The sequence below is a fragment of the Hesperophylax consimilis genome, chromosome 8 (genome assembly GCF_061612785.1).
Source record: "Hesperophylax consimilis isolate HC1 chromosome 8, BYU_Hcon_1.0, whole genome shotgun sequence".
In the NCBI taxonomy this organism is placed as follows: domain Eukaryota; kingdom Metazoa; phylum Arthropoda; class Insecta; order Trichoptera; family Limnephilidae; genus Hesperophylax; species Hesperophylax consimilis.
In genome coordinates, this window is record NC_142843.1 from 34,035,914 (window position 1) to 34,053,415 (window position 17,502).

The following is a 17,502-nucleotide window of genomic DNA, read 5'->3' on the forward strand; positions in this document are numbered from 1 at the left end:
TTACAGCTTTTAAAACAACACAAATTAGAACTTTGAAGGAGGGTAGGGGAAATTATAATATTTTAATATCGTCAGGAATTGATTTTTTAAAGAAAATAAATTTTAAAACAAAACACCGTAAAAATACTAGTATAATAGTAAAATATTTGAATACCGGCTTAAACAAAATGATTAGTAAATAAACAGATATGTAAGTAGATTAACAAATTATTATAAGCAATAATTAGTCTCCCGAAATATCCATACAAATTGAAAATATCTCCCGATAAAAATAAATGCCGCGGACGGAAATTGAACCCGCACCTTCTGATGTCCGGTCAGGTGCTCTGGACCTCTGAGCTACGTTGGCTTATTTGACGTAGCTCATTTAACGTAGCTCAGTAGTCCAGAGCACCTGACTGGACACCAGAAGGTGCTATGTTCAATTTGTATGGATATTTCTGCATATAATATTCAGTATGCATAAAAAACTTGTCTTATAAACATTAGTTTATCATTAAAAAAATGTAATTAGGTTCATAAATAAATGAAAATGTTTATTAAATAAATAAACAAAAAATGATAAATATACGAACAAACAAACAAATAAATAAAAAAATAAATATTATTAAAAATATTTTGATAACTCTAATCTTCGCAATCCTTAATTAGTACCTACCTATCTAATTTGAGTTTGAGGCATTTCCGTTCATTTATATTCCCAAAATTTTTACATCTTCTCAAAACACAAACCTTAGCTCCATTTTGTGAAGTACGTAAAACATACAATTTAACAATTTCCCCATTAAAGTTCCTTCTCTAAATGCACAGTGCTCCAGAGTAACGCTGAAATGACTCGAACGCCGCCCGCCCCGAGCTGTCTCTACGCTCTACATCTATTCTCTGTTCTCTGCGTTACCCTTCTCGCCGTAACCGTGGCAGGAATCTTTCTTAAATAAATATTTGAGTTGATATCAGAAATTCTCGACTTTTATTTCACCGCTTACATTTACTGCATTATATATGAAAAGTTACCTCATTTATTTGGTGAATTTAAAGTTTCACCAGTTACGCACTAAGCTTACTCCCTTAGCATTATTCGTAGGTTACGCGATCAATCATTTTGAATGTATTAATTCTTTAAGCATCCTATTTTTTAAAACTGGTATTTAGTAAATTCTTGGGCCAAAGAATCTTTAAAATTTAAGTAATTCATAATATTAAGCGTGGAGAACGGAATATTATAAAATATATTTAGGTCACAATTCTCTCATTTTCCATTATTTTGTATTATTTTTAACTGACTGTAGTTTAATCTATGCAACTACTGTATTTATTAATTATTTTTTAATTTTCGATGCAAACAAGTTTCAAATTTGCAGTTGTAAGAGGTGTTCTGAGAGAAAGTCGAATTCTATCCAATTTTCCAATTATGTCCTAAATCCTGTATCTAAATTTCGCTAATAAAAATTTAGTAAATTTTAATTAAGTGTTAATCTCAAGTGATCTACCAGGTAAGTATTATACTGTATATTATCTCCATATATAGTTAGTAATAACATAGGTCATTGTAGAAATGTATTATATATTTGTACAGCGCCCTTTAGATGATTTTGCACAAAAACGGCGCTATACAAATCATCCAAATATTATTATTATATGGTTTGTAGGCTATACCACTATTACACTAAGGTTCTGGGATTATTCCTAGAATGATACTCTGAGATTAAATAATTGGTTTAATGGGAACCAAATATAGAGAATACGAGCAAGATCAAACTAATTCATGGTTTTTATACTACCATAATATCGCTCTACATTGACGGAGTCAAATAACTGACTTTATTGTCCCATATGAGGAAATGAACAAATTGATTGTAAAAGAGCATTAAACATACACATTTATTTTCCATTCTAAAAATGAGACTGTTAAAAACCGCACATTGAAACTTTAGTAAAAGACAACAGAATTTAATACATAACTAAACAGACAAGTGTCTAGACGCGCATTTATAAATCAGGGCTGCCACAAACGTGATGCATCCCTGTCCCACTAAGAGCAGTATTATTATTTCACGAGTGAGACGTGCCACCCCAGTGGGCCCCGCCCCCGTGTGACTTATTCACGATTGGAACGTAAGTAAAGCGAAACGTAAGCTCTGTTGACACACGCCCGCGGTCGGAGGTGATAATATGGATTCTGCGGTGAGTACATATCAGTACATATCATATATAGAATGAAATAGAACTCAAGAAGTACGATGTGGGCGTGTTCCATTATCCAAGAGTCTGGCTATTCATTTCCGAAATTTAAAATCGTCATTATGACGATAATCGGACAACTTAACACAATGACAATTCAACACACCTATAAAAAGTGATATAAAGTAATGAAACAAAAAAAAAGTTTAAAGGAGTTACGTATATAGGTTAGTTTTTATGACTTTTAAAAAAATATACAAATTTTTAATTGTTTGTTGAATTACCATTGTTGTGAGTTATCATGGAACCCATTATGATATTTTCATTTCAGTGAAATGTAATGGAGATAGTATACAATTTCAGGCAGTGAAAGAGGAAAAGATCACGTAATATGTTGGACTCACCAAAAGTCAGTAGCGACACCAGTTTCTGTCCAAATATATCTGGAGTACATTTCTAGTGTGTATTATCTATTCAGTGGCAACAACCAAACCACCTAATCTAACCCAAACCAACTATTGATACAATCGCTTGTTTCTAAGAGGTTTCTACCAAAATTCATCAAAATCGTTATTGACTTATCTATCTATGTAATTCAAATACCTTTGTTGACTTTCTCTCTAAAATCACACGTAGCTCTACAATGGTATTCGTATCTACGTGTTATTATATAGATTGATACCTAAAAACATGTATTATTTTTCGTACTTGTACGAATTTGAATCAATGTTAATATTAATAATTTTACTAATAACAAAATGTAATTTACTTTGTGTTTTTCATATTTACCGCTGATTTGAAATAAAATGAATCGTTTTAAACACAGATCGAAGTATAATAATCTGTTTCCAGTGATGAATATTCAGTGGGGACGCAATTAATCACGAGCCTTAATTTACCAAAATGTTCACTTACCAGCTTTTGACCGTAAACCTACGATTAACTAAAAATTATTTCATCGTTTGAAGACTTTTTGAAGTAGGTAGATACAACTAAGGGTCTATGGAAATGGAAATGTATTATGTCACTACGCACTTTTCTCGTCATACATATTGGTAATTTAAAACAAATTTATTATCCAGCCATTCATTTTTAAATACATCTTGTGGAATATCGATTTGAAAAAATGAAAATCTTGGAATCTTAGTTGAAATTGGATAAAATTACAGCAGTTACGAAATAAATGTCGGTCCTTTCAAATCGGTTGAATCCAGTCCCTGGTGAGGAAGGTTTAATTCTCCGTAAAGAAAAAAAAGTATTTTTAAACACATCAATTACTGTAAAAAAAGCTTTGTGTTTACGGGTTATTTTTTAAATAATTTTCTAACATCATATGCAGAAAAGCCAAGAATTTCAACTGCCCAAAGCCGGTTGAACAATGGCTTTAAATTGGGCAATGTTTTGAAGACAGTGAGACAAGGAAGGGGATAGATGTTCAAGAGGTCAATAAAATAGTGTCAGTTCCCACGCCCCATATTAGGCGCTAATATGTACTAATTTATGATAAAATTAACTGGGTTGAAGACCAATGGCTACCCGATAACCTGGATGAAAGAATTTCCCAAGACCGCCGACTAAGCGGTCGAGTTCAACAAAGGGCGATGGAACTAGGAATAATATTATATTTTGACTGAGTTCATCTTCACGGATTTCAATAGAGGTCAACCTTATCAATTTGACTCCTAGTATGCTATAAGAAAATTACATCAGTTGTTCGATGGTATAGCCTATTTAATAAAAACTTTTAAGATTCAATTATAATTTTATATCAACTTCGAACGGTTGGGTTAGAATAAATAAACCATTTAATGTGATTATTACAGTAAGTTCTACAGATTATCAATTAAACGGTGCACAGCGTTTTTCTAAAGGTGGGTTCAGTTTCCAAATCAAATTGTGGTAACATTCGCGACTAGTTCGCATGTCATTATTAGTTCATGGTAGAAGAGTGTAAACGTCAACCATTAGTTAGTCAACAGAGTCAAGTAAATAGAACAACTGGGATTCCGACCCGCAAACTTTGACCCCTTCTCAAGAATGCTCTTACCGTTAAACAACTATTCCATCAACTTTCTCACCTGTCAAACAACCTCCATTCCCAGACGTGAACTTCTTGCTGTATAGGGTGAAACTGTGCAAAACAATCATTGATATGTCATTTATTTAAGGCAATGGTTAGATGTTAATTGACAGTATTTTAATTTTATTTCATCTCTTAAAACTCCCAGAAAAACCTTTTGACAGTGTCCTCTAATTTTGTTGATTTATTTGTGAGAAACAAACACCTCTCATAATACGAAGATCGGATATACATAGAAGGTTAGACAAGGTTAAGCCAAACCTGATTTTATGCTAATTTTGGTAAGAGGTGGTAGATTAATTTTGCTTTAAAACTAATATGAAGGTAGAGGGAAGAGAAAGAGGAATATTGGATAAGAATATGAGATACTGTCAATGCATGCTAAAGCCATGCATTAATTTGTAATCGTACGCTTTACGACAGTTTGATGAAAAATGAGTATTTATTTATTGATTAATTAACGGCCTTACGTCCAATATATTACAAAGCGACACGAAATTTGGGACAATGTACAATGCAAGAGTAAAAAATGTTATGTAAAAGCAGAGACAAACAGGGAAAACATAAGAAAATAGAAATGAAATAGAAGTGTCAAGTTAAGTCAAGACCTTGCTAAAACTAAAGTGATCCTCAATTGCATTGTGAGCGATAAAAACCATTCTGACTTAAACCAAAAAAATCATGGTCTTGACGTGAGATGACCATTCTACATATTCTGGACAATGGTGAATTATAAGCATAATTAGTCGAGTGTTGATTGAGGAAGAGCAGTTCTTTAATTCTCAGTCTACGAGAAGGTATATTGAATGCAATGAGTTCTAGTAATGTAGGTGAGTCAATAAAATTGTTGATAATTTTAAAGAAACAAATGAGATCAGATTTTTTCCGACGGTCTTCTAAAGGAAAAAGGTTTAGAATTTTTTCAATTTCATAATACGAAATTCCAACGTTTTAAGGTAGTTTTTAGGTAAAAAATGATGAATTGTCTGTATGGGAAAACAAACATTGGAATTTCAAAAGGATATTTGTTTTTTTACTTCTTCCATCATCTAAAATCACCTCTCAAAGTTAGCGCACTTTACCCCTGGACATCGTGTATAATGATGAAATACGAAAATTTTATGATTTTTATGGACACAAAGTTTATCAGGAAACCTATGAATTCATTCGCCAAGGGCCTTCAATCCCAGTTTTAACCGGATTATGAATGATTTAAAGATATGGTAAGTTTTTAGATTCTCACGGCCAAAAGCATTTTTGTTGTTTGTTTTTGGGGTGTTATGCCGTGTTGCGCTAACTCCTTCTTTAGCCGACGTTTCGGACAGCGTTGCAGTGTCCATCATCAGTACACATCTTCGGATCTACCAGATCTGCCCTGATGATGGACACTGCAACGCTGTCCGAAACGTCGGCTAAAGAAGGAGTTAGCGCAACACGGCATAACACCCCAAAAACAAACAACAAAAAAGATTTAAAGATATATTTAATAAATTTGCAATATTTTTAGCAGTCATTTTTCTACGTGTAGTTGTGTCAAGAATGTTGATATAATGAAATTGTGTGTACTAACATACTGCGCACATGCACAGGGAATTGTGGAAACGTGTGAAAACCGTGAAAATATGTAGTTATGGGTCATGGCAGCAGACATTAAAACCAACTAAAACTCAAATCCCCGACTAAAATAGTTTATAGGTTTTCTTACACACCGGTTAGTTAAAATTTTTACAGAAATTTGTGAAAATGGCTGTAAAAATTTAACCTTTTCTAGACGTAATTTGTTGTTAATCACAAGCAAGCTTATTACAACTGCTATATTTTATCGTATCCTCAAGAGATCCTCCATTCGCTCACCGCGTTAAATTCATGTTAGTTGTAGTTCATTTAAACAAGACGATTATAAATAAAACACAAAATATCTTTTTATTCATCTGCGGATATTGGTAAGATTCTTTGCATCTCAAATAAGCTCTTCTATCTACCATTGTGTGTAAGTTGTATACAATTACTACACAGTATATCATGTTTTGTGTTTCTCTATGCAGAGATGAATAAACAAATTGTCAGATGTTTTTGGCTTGAAGTGGAAATCTCATATTTGTCAAATTCTAAAAGCATGATACGAGAGTTACGCATTGCGAAATTTCCACATGTTGAACCTAACTACACCTGGGTTAACTAAACCGAATATTTTTTACTGGCCGAAACGAAAATGTTAATCCCTTGATATAAAGTACACGTACGTGATTTTAAACCTGAAACGTTTTTAAGATAATTAACATGATTTTTTAAATGTGAAATCGTACAAGATTCCCAACTTCACCCAACCATCTTCAGCCAGTTAGACTATGGCATATCTAATCGGGGTATGTTGTGAAACTGGAGATAGTGAAGAAATGAAGGAGATGCGGTAGAGGAAGGTGAGGAAATACCTGGCTATTCAAATCTGGTCATCAAAACACGACCATGTCTTCCTCTATCGTTCACTACAGCACACACATTGTTAGTTTAAAAAAACTACATTACATCAACTTTTATTATACTCTGTATATCATTCCAGTGCAAAGGTAATAATTCCTTAGGCATTCACGAATTAATAACCATTCAATCCACTCTTGGCCCTAATAAGAACAAATTTTGAAATTAACAGCGAATTTGGTCTTCTAGTTTTTGAGTTTGTAGGGCATCCACACACAGACCTTTTATTTATGTAGATTACTTAATTTCGGTTATGTACCAGCCTGTAAATCTCATTCGATAAACTCTAGAATTCGTATTAGCTTTGAATTTAAGTTGCAAAATTGAAACTGGTCATGTGAAAACTGATAAAGTTTGTACTATTTTGGGCAAAAATTATTTTTTTTTTTTTTAAATTGAAATCATAACATTCCGTGATTTTTCACCGGTCTGCGCGAGTATTATAATAAAACGTACTTTCCCTAAACTGAACATTGTACATCCACCCCTTTCAGACAAACCCATACGCAGAACCAGCACAAAAGTCTAACCCACCCCGCCATCCGTCTCCGTGGTAACACTCCCATCAAGGCTGATCATTCATAGTAGGAGAATAACGTTGGCAATTTGCTGTGAATGATGCCAGCTTCATGGCAGGAACATTCCGCATAAATCCCCAATAATATTTACGCCCTTCTGTTTACTCCCATACATCTTTAAGACACACACACAAGGTAAACTTAGGCTATCCTTTCAGGATATTTTCGGTTTATTTCAAACAAAATTCGATTTCAAATCCGACACGATTCAGATTTACTGCTTAGTAAAATAATAGGTCTTTGAGATCAGATTATTCACAGCCTACGATTTTTTTTTTAAATCACAACACAAAAATATATTTAATTCCTTCAAATAGATTTTTCTAACGTTAGAAAAAAAAAATTAAATTTAGAACATTAAATTGAATACTGTTAACCCTTTGTAAGGCTTTGGGACAATAGCCACCACATAATATGTCCATTATTTGCAAACGTGCCGAAGCACTATCCTTACCACAAAATGTCACAATGTGCAGCTACCGATCATAGATATATTTACAGTAAAAATGTGTAGGTGTTGTTAAAAAAATTTGGAGTGATAGTTATCAATGTTACTTTTTGTCAGTTGCACATGAAGTTTTACGTGTGTTAAAGGAAGGTTTGTCTAAAATGTGTGCAAATCCTTTTTTTATTTAGTAATTTAAGTTAGCCACTTCGGAACAAGCGCAGTTTAGTGACGTTGTTGATCTTAGTTTTTATTTTTTTATATGTACTCGTATTATAAATTTAAAATAAAAATAATTAACTGTGTACTTTGAGAGTTAATTTAAAAGTTCCTAACTGAAAAATTGATTTTTTCAATATCATTATATTATAATATGTAAAAATAAACAGTTCCTAATCTAGCTCTGAGTGATAATTTACCGCGACAATTTTAAAAAAGAAGGCAAAATAGAAAAAAAACGAATATTCACGATTGCTTCTCATCTTTTCCTTACTTTAAAAGATTGCAATATATTTAGATAATTGCAGCCTCTATCAGGCCTTTTAATGGGTTAAACACAGCAATTCCACAAAGCGGAAGGTACATTAATAAGATGGGATGACATAAATTCAGACATGATCATAATCAAGTGATTATTTTTTTTGATCATTCCGTGCTCTCCTGGAAACTCGACACGCCCTCGACATCTTATTCCATTCACTTGCGTGATTCTACTCCTGATGCTTATTTCGCCATTCACCAACTCCACAAGTCCCATCTATCTAAACGTCTCTTTCAGAATATTATTTACCATCAGCTTGGCATTCTTATAGAATCTCTTTGATCACATCACGACCGCATAAAGTTTTCTATTTCTTTTGAGGGATCTGAAGTCTACTCTTTCGGACTCTCTCCCTTACATTCTCAGATAAACATATTCCATGCAACCACGACCATACTGGTTTGGTATCTCAATTCCATCATCAACTGGTATCCTCGTTACCTTTATCATTTTTTTACTAGCGACTACTGCATGCTATGTTCAATTTATCTAATAACCTGAATTAATTCTATGATGAAATTGACCAACACAGATGTGCTTTGGAGAAATTAGTTCAGTGGACATTCCTCTACAGTGTGCTCAGTACTTTGCGATATTGTTTTCTAATCAAATACAACCACGGCTGATAGGCATATTCTATGAAAGCCACCAATCAGTGCATGCAATAAACTTACTAACTTCAAGCAGTTGTGAACCTTGCCTATCATGAAAAAGGGAAAAAACTAACTTACATCACACTTGAAAAATTCCATCAAACTTGCTGATTTGGGTTGTATATTTTGTACTTCCCAAATTCGGATTCAATGAAACTTAAATTGAAAACATCTTTTAGTTCATTAAACTAGAGTTGCGCAGGATGTACGCACAACCGAAATCAGTATTTTTGACGGGGTTAAAACTTACTAGTGAAAAATTTCAGCATTCGATAGGGCATAGTGATTGTAAATTTATCTCGTTCTAAAATTGGTTAAAATCATAGACATATGAATATTAGTAGACCTGCCCTAAGTGATTAAAAGCGTATTATTCCCCACTCCTCATACCGGTTCCATTGGAGCCGGCTGTGCTCGCTTATGGCCTCCAGTGAATTGAGAAAACGTGACGTCATCATTCTTGTGCGAACTATGGTCGAGGCATCATCGGTTCATTTTACGAAATAACACGGCAAAATGGTGGCTTGTGGTATGAAAACTTGCAAAAATAGATGTGAAAAAGAGAATAAACCCAATTGTCGTATTACATTCCATATATAAGCATTATTTTCCTTTATTTTAAGCATATTCACATCGTATAATATGGATCAGTTGTAGAAACATATACTATCACATCGAGATACGTCTGGACGCGAAACACAAAGCCGGTTGGTTGCTGGGAAGTAAATTATGAACATTTATAAAAGTGTCTTAACTAAATACGTAAACGAAATATTCGACTCTGAAAATAGAAGAAATTTATTTTGCCGAATTTGGACTTCACAAATTTGTTCATAACGTGGCGAGTAATTTGCGCTCCCATGTAAAAATGTCTATTCATTCAAAAGCAGATTTTACTTTTAAGAACTAAATGGTGATATTAAAATGCGAGATGCCTATATACTGTCAGATTGATTTACTGACGAATCACAGTCAGCTTTACCCCCTTCGTTCTTCAACAGTTGATTTTACTCCTCATCTTTAATTTCTAGTCTATATATTCATATGTCTGTGGTTAAAATATTTTGTCTTATTTGAACCTAATTTTATTTTCTCTCCAGCTCCGGCATGTGTAATTTGGGCGATGCGATGGTAAAAAAACCCTGCCAGTCAATTTACGTGTGGGTAGCGACACTTGGCTCTGACCGTAACATATATTATTTTGTATCGTAATGGGGTTTTTCGTTTCAGACGCAGTCCGGGAGCACGTTTTCCATTATAAAGCGGGCATTCGATGACATGAAATATGGAATGGTGATTTAAAAACACGATACGAGATACCCATTATCTAACGGTTCTATGGACATTGTTCTGTACGATTTATATATTGGAATTTCGGTGGTAAGGAAAGATATAACTGTTTGGTCAGATCGGATGGTTTTAAAGGGTAAAACTGTTTGGAGTAGAAATATGATTTAGCTTCCGATACTTTGTAAATTAGTGCTCGCTTACTTCAAAAAATAAATTCTGGACGAAATTAGCTTTGACGGTGTTCTTAGTAACGCGTCCAAGGAGAAAAATGAGTTTTGCTGATTTATTAAAATTCTGTTAGAAACGGGATTGCAGGCAGTTTCCTGTTGAACGTTTAGTACATTTCTAATATATTGAAACACGTGTTCGTGCACCTGCATTTTCCTTGATAATATATAATGACGAAATGTAAAAATGTAAAGATTTTTATGAACACTTGTTCAAACATTTTTATAATACATTACTTTATTTACATTTGATAAAAAACTCAATCGTTAAGGACCTGCAGTCCCGTTTTTAAATTCTTAATAAAATAGCAATATTTTACACGTGTGCCAGCTTCCTTCAATTTTGATGAGATGTGTTATTTTATTATTAAAAATTATGTATTACAACCTCCATTTATATTTATACCAGATTAAAAAGAGGGTTCTTAAGTATCTTCATAAATATGAAGCTATTAAGAAATAATATTATTAAATTTCAAAAATACCATTTTCGTATGTAATTCCGGCAATTTCGGTAATGTGTTCTACATCATTGTGAAAATAATAACCGATTGTGAGAACAACTTAAACAAGCGATGAAGTAGGCACTAGACTTATTTAAAATACCATATTACCTTTGTTTTTTACACATGCACTAATTTTATGATGTTCAAATGAAAGGAAAATTTCTAACATACATTGACAATGTTTATCAATAATAATAAAAACAGCAACACCCATAAAAGTATTTTACTCTTGGACACAACACCCTGAAAAATGATAATAGAAACATATTTTTAAGACTTGCGGCCACATCGACCTCGTGGTAATTTTGATGTGAAGTTTTCGTTAACAAGTTAATATCAAATTTGGTTTAAAAGTATATTATTTCAAAGTTTTCCTTATGCTAACTATTTATTGCAACTCAGCTCGACATAAATTCCCAATAAATAAATACGCCTCGCGGTGGGTCTAAAGAAATCGTATCTCACACGTATTCCATAAGTGTCTGGTCGATTTCTGTTGCCGAGATCAGCACTTTAAGTTGAGCAGCTTAGCGATAGATACCATGTGAGATTCACACTTTATGTAGGTGAGACCAAATGAGAAATTGCATCTTCACTGGTGCACAGAGCTGACGTGACGATTAAATGCCGGACCGGGCAGAGTTTAGCTCATAAAGTTGACTTTATGTGAATTTAATCTTCCTCGTTTTTCTCTGAAATTTACGAGGCAGAGTCCTTGGAGAAAACATTAGCGAGGTATGATCAAGTCGTGAACTTTTACAACGCTCCGAGGAAAGCTTCAAATGTGTTCTCCTCGTGGAAGCGCGTTGCATGAACTTGTCTTTTACCACATTTTTATTCGATGATTTTTACATACATTTATATGTTTTCTTTCTCGGCTGACTTAAGACGTTGAGAAGTTTGTTGAGTTTGATGGGCAGTAGAAAAAAACTAATTGAAGGCAAAATTAAAAAGAGAGCTTTATTTTAACTTAATATGAAGCTTGTGTAATTGAATTATTGAATGACAGTATTTATTAATATTATTTTAGCCATCTGTATATCCAAATGTATAATTTATAGTAACTTACATACATGCATGAATTGGTGCAGACTTTATAGATTCCGTCAGTGTATTATAATATTGCATTCCTTTGTACATAATGTACAGATATTGTAAGCTGTTTCGTATTTGGGCTTTGTCCTTTTTGGTAGCTTAATTTCATTGCACATTCTTGTTTCTGTCTATTGCTAGTTTGGTGCAAGTTTGGTAATAGGTTGTTTCTTATTTTATGTATTAATATCATCGCTTTGATTGGTCTGAAGTGGCTAATCAAGGCTAAGCAGAATGTGTAAGAAGCGTGGTAGTAATTCATAAAAAATATTGTTTTGGGTTAAAACTTTCGCTGATTTTTTTTATTGAGAAAACACTGATACAGACAGTAATTCGCCTCCATTCTTACTATTCCTCACAGATTAAATTAACGGCAGATAAATAAAAGGAATATTTTTGAAATACATTTAAAGAGATTTATAATAATACTAAAATTTTATTTATTTATTAGAGGCTGATAGTCCAGTAAGCAGTAGGACAGATGCAGTTTAATACTCAAAAAGAATACCAACTTAATTTACCGCACAAGTAAGTAATTTAATTTAATTTCCTAAGAACAGGTTGTTTCACAGAATTTTAACAATTCATCAAATTTCAAAGTTCATTTTCAAGTTCTGGGAAGGTTCTATATTCAAGTTCTATTAATATATCATTATTGGCCAGTTATTTCCGAAAATTAAAAAAAATCTCAGAACTTGAATAGAATTTTCACAGAACTTGAAAATCAACTTTGAAATTCGAATAATTGTTCAAATTCTGGAAAAAAATCGGTCCTAAGTGAAATCAGTACAGAGAGTAGATACTTTTATTTATTTTGTACTTTTTATACAATTAAATTATAATTATGAAAATTTTGAAGACGCGCGAAGTACTAAAATACGAATATTTTACATTTAAATAATTTGGTTGCTGCGTATTAGCATTATTTCATTTCAAAACCGTTACTTTATAACGATAAATTTTCTACGCTCCACACTGAGAAAGACTTCTCAAGAAGCTCCTGTTATTGACATTTTAAAAAGGGAACAAAATACAAATTGTCAGATCGACAGCAGATGTAGAGGGGATTGAAATCTCCTCCGTTTTAGATTTAACGGTTTGAGAACTCGCCAATTACCGTCTTATCTAACATTCCAAAGTACGTTAACCAATTTGCTCGGCAGATTTGATGCTAGTGACTGACAGAAAGTTTTTTGTTCAATTAAATTTACTGAATTTTGTAAATGGAGTTACCATCAAAGACCCTAAGATTCCATTCATTTGAATCGAATGGAAAGCCAAAAGTGGGACATTTTCACTTTGTTAACAATTGTTGTTCGTAAAATCCTTTATTAAATAAGCGTTTATAGTTGATATTTGTTTGTGCTTAGAAGTTTCATTGGATGCTTTCCATTTTTGAAAAGGTGCTGGTAAATCTGTTTGCCCAAATTTAATAAGATGAATTTGTCGATTATAGAAGCAGGTGAAAATTAATTAAAGTAAATGATTAGCGTCGAGCAAAAAATTCTAACACAAATAGATCCTTGCAAATTTCATGACCCAAAGCGTTAGAGAATTATTATTAGAACAGAATAGAATAGAAGTTTGTCTAAATAATTTCGTATGATTTATTATGCACACAATATTTTTTTAATATTAGCGTGATTATGTTTTATGTATTTAGATTATGTAAATTGGTTTCCCGCCCATTAAAAAGTATTCAAATGTTAATTAGCATGGCTTTGTTTATTCCTTGTTACCTGTTCTGAGAACAGCGACTGAAAACGGAGCGGAAATAAATGCCAAAACTTTTTGAATACAAATTTTCGAGACTTTTTTTACTTTTCTCAAGAAGAAAAGAATGTCTGTAAATGTAGCGTAATTATTTCTGTTCTGCCAGGGATTTTTGAATAAAATATATGCTGGAGTCCGAACTTGTAATAAGACATTTGCACATAAATACATAAATGTACTTCACAGTTTTTGTCGTTTTTTATGATCGAAGGGGAAAAATATATTTCTTTATTATTCTTGCTCTTGAGAAATTCCAAGTTCTTCCACTTCTTCTTTGTTGAAAAACTATCCAGCGAGTTCACTATCTTCTGACAGTTTTCAAATATCCAAAGTGCCCTACAAGAATTGTTTTGGGAGAAAAAAGGTCGCTCTATTAATATAATATTTTTGATCAAGTGTCTTTACCATTAAACGTTGATAATTTGTTTTTAAGTAATATAACGTGAACATATCATTATGTGGTCGTTTATCTGCAATATTAAGTACATATATAAAAATTATGACTGAATTTATTCAAATTAGGATTAGACGATAAAAAAATCTTAACATTTTATTTTAATCTTAAGACACGTAATTATTTTTTTACATTGCTACACTGAGAAAACATACTGAATATTGCCAATTTATTAAAAATTTTCGTATTCCTGTTAAAAACTGCAGGCTTTTAAGGAATGAATTGAGAGATTTCCTAATAAAATATCAGTAAAACACGAATGTGTTATGAAGATGTCGGAACATGTGGTTAAAAAAATCAAATATTTTCGCAGTTCATCATTATATTTATCAAGATTAGCAACTGCATGAACACGTGTTAAATAATTAAATAGTTAATAAACCAATATATTCTGAATGTACTAATATTTTATTAGAAAATGGCTTATCATCACGTTTTCAGCAGGATTTTAATAAATCAGCAATACTCATTTTTTTCCGTGTAGTTCTTCTCGTTATGTGTTAATTATTAATAAAACTTACTTTATCCGCATAACGACATCGCTGGCAGCGATCTACCCCCGTGGCCAATCGCCACCCTGATGCCCAGTGGCGTGTCCACCATCCGGTGCTGACCCCTACTTTAGTCCAGTGTAACTCACAATCACCGTACATAGGGCCTACCCGGACAGACACCCGTCAGTCACCCGATTGGAAACCCAGTTCAATCGCGCACGGATCAATCAAAAAAGGAACAGATAAGTAATCAATTATTAGTTTATACAGCCAGATTCAACGATCAAAAAGGTTTGGATTTGATATTGTTTTTTTAATTTAAATTTGCAATGGACGAACATAGATATTGATATGATTTCATATTATTAGTACAAGAATTAATCTATAAGAATCAAATTTCAATTTCCAAAAAAATATAGTCAGTTTAAAATTTCATGTTAGTTATAATTGTTATTGATCTCATTTTTTGCTAGAGGGAATCATCATTTTTCAATCCAATATTGAATTTTAATCGTACATTAAATTTTTTTACTCAAACATGCTGTACGTTTAAAACTGAATGTAGAATGTAAATATGATATTTATCACTAATACAATTTGGTTTAATGTTCCCGTACACAAATAAACAATACACAGTTTTGGCAGTCTATAATTTAAACAGCGATTTAGAAACAATAACTACACTTTACGACTCAATGTTTAAAAACTGAATATACATTTTTGGAGGGCGCACATTTTTTATTGATCGGAATACAAAATTTTAAATCAAAATCATCAATGTTTAACCATTCCAGTAAATGTAAAACGTGGCACCAATTTTGAGCACTAAATAATGTTTTTTTTAAATAAATTTTTATCACCGTTGCATTTCGGCATTCAAACTTTGAAGATCGTTGTATCCGGGCATGAAGTCCACAGTAAAAACTCTTGTACGGCAGGTAAGTTCACACACTAGCCGCGAGTCTGTATACCCGTATACACCGTACACCGTACAGTCCCAACACTCGTGACCGGCGGGTGGCGGCGGCGGGGTTGTGGGGTGTGGGTGTGTTGGCCGGTCGGGGGCGCGTCACATCTCCCGGGGGGAGGGTCGCGGCTGCGGGCGTGCGGGGCTGCAGAACGTCCGGACGCTACCAGCCTCGACGGAGATCGCGCGCTCACTGCCGCCAAGTGTCGCTCGCGCGCAAAACAACCCCTGCGCGTGCGCGGGCTCACACCCCACTGGGCTCGCACCCCACGCCCATACCACCCGCGCCCCGAGCACCCATCCCAACCAAACCAACAACCTACCCGTGGAAGGTTTTCCTCCACAGCCTCCTTTCCCCTCCCCAATCCACCCCATCCCTCATTGGATGCTGCCTGGAACAGCGGTTCTTCAATATTTGATCTCGAACATTCATTAAATATACTTTCATGACGAGCAATATACGGATTGGCGATAATGTCGGTATTATCGAGCGCCATTTTTAGTAGCGTTAACGTACACGTATAGTGGCATTGTTATTAGTTCTAAAACTGTGAGCAATAATCGTTGGTAATTTTAAAAATTAAAATATTGGCGCGTGGGATGTTTTGTGTTGAAGAAATATTTAAAGGAAATTTGAAACAATTTGTTATTAACAAAAATTGAAGATTCCCATGACACGTACGTGGGTACAACCGTAACCAACCATTATTTTTTGCGTACCAATTAGTAATAGGTACGCAGATGTAGCGGATCTGTTTAACTGCACAAAAACTAGGTACAAAAAGGCTTTAATATCATATCTTTTAAATCATGGCCAATAAAATGTAAGTCTGCTCATACTTACGTAAAAATTCAAATAAATATGTATATAAAATGAACTGCCTGGGGCAACTGAGGAACCATGGGTCAATAATAATATTCAATACGGTGAACCAACAGCTTGATTGGCACTTACCTACTTTCAACCAAAACCTGAAAATAAATGCATACATTTTAGCTATTGTAATATATTATATCATGTATCTGTACTATCATATACTAATCAATACTAATCTAACCTAGTCTACCTTTAAGTTTTGCATGTACTTGTATCTCTAACTTTTTATATCCATCAAGAGTTTCTGTCAATTGTATATTTTCTGATGTCACTGTTTATAATTTACTGTACATGGTATATTTTAAATCGTTAATATTAAAATAAATTATTTGAAAGAGAACGATTATAATATTTTTGGCTTGGAATTGATTTGCCTCCACTTCCGATGGTTAAATATGATTAATAAGCTTATTACAAAATTATTAGAGAATATTAAAAAGATATTGAAAGATGCGAGGATTGTTAAACAACATACAAATAATTATCAAAAAAGACTATTACAGGTTTGCTATTTTTATTGATACTAAAGAACTACAGTTGACATAATGGCTAATGTAAAGGCATTACGTTGCCTTAGAACGAGTTGCGAGTTTCTTAAACATAATTACGAAAGAAATACCATTATCAAAAATTATTCCAAACTTATAACTTAAGTTATTTGAGAAATCACTTAATTATTATAATATTTATATATCCAGGATTTCAATAAGAGGTGTTATTTTGAATAGCCCGCTATTTCGGTAGATATTACTTTTGAAGCTGTCATTTTTTGACATTTGACAAGTAAAAACTACGTCATTAATAAAAATGGAACGATATACGCTTCTACAACGCATTGAAATTATTAAAATTCACTTGAGTGAATC

At 33.2% G+C, this 17,502-nt stretch overlaps 1 protein-coding gene across 1 annotated transcript in view; it reads right to left on the reverse strand.

Moving 5' to 3' along the window:
- The window catches only part of mmd (disintegrin and metalloproteinase domain-containing protein mind-meld), a 689,072-nt gene extending 673,133 nt beyond the window's left edge, over positions 1-15,939 (reverse strand). Inside the window, exons 1-2 of the mRNA XM_089634149.1 lie at positions 15,653-15,939; positions 14,820-14,956 (exon numbers count right to left, since the gene is read on the reverse strand). The gene's annotated coding sequence lies outside the window, so the exon portion shown is untranslated. The remainder of the gene's footprint in view (positions 1-14,819; positions 14,957-15,652) is intronic.
- Between the last annotated feature and the right edge of the window lie 1,563 nt (positions 15,940-17,502).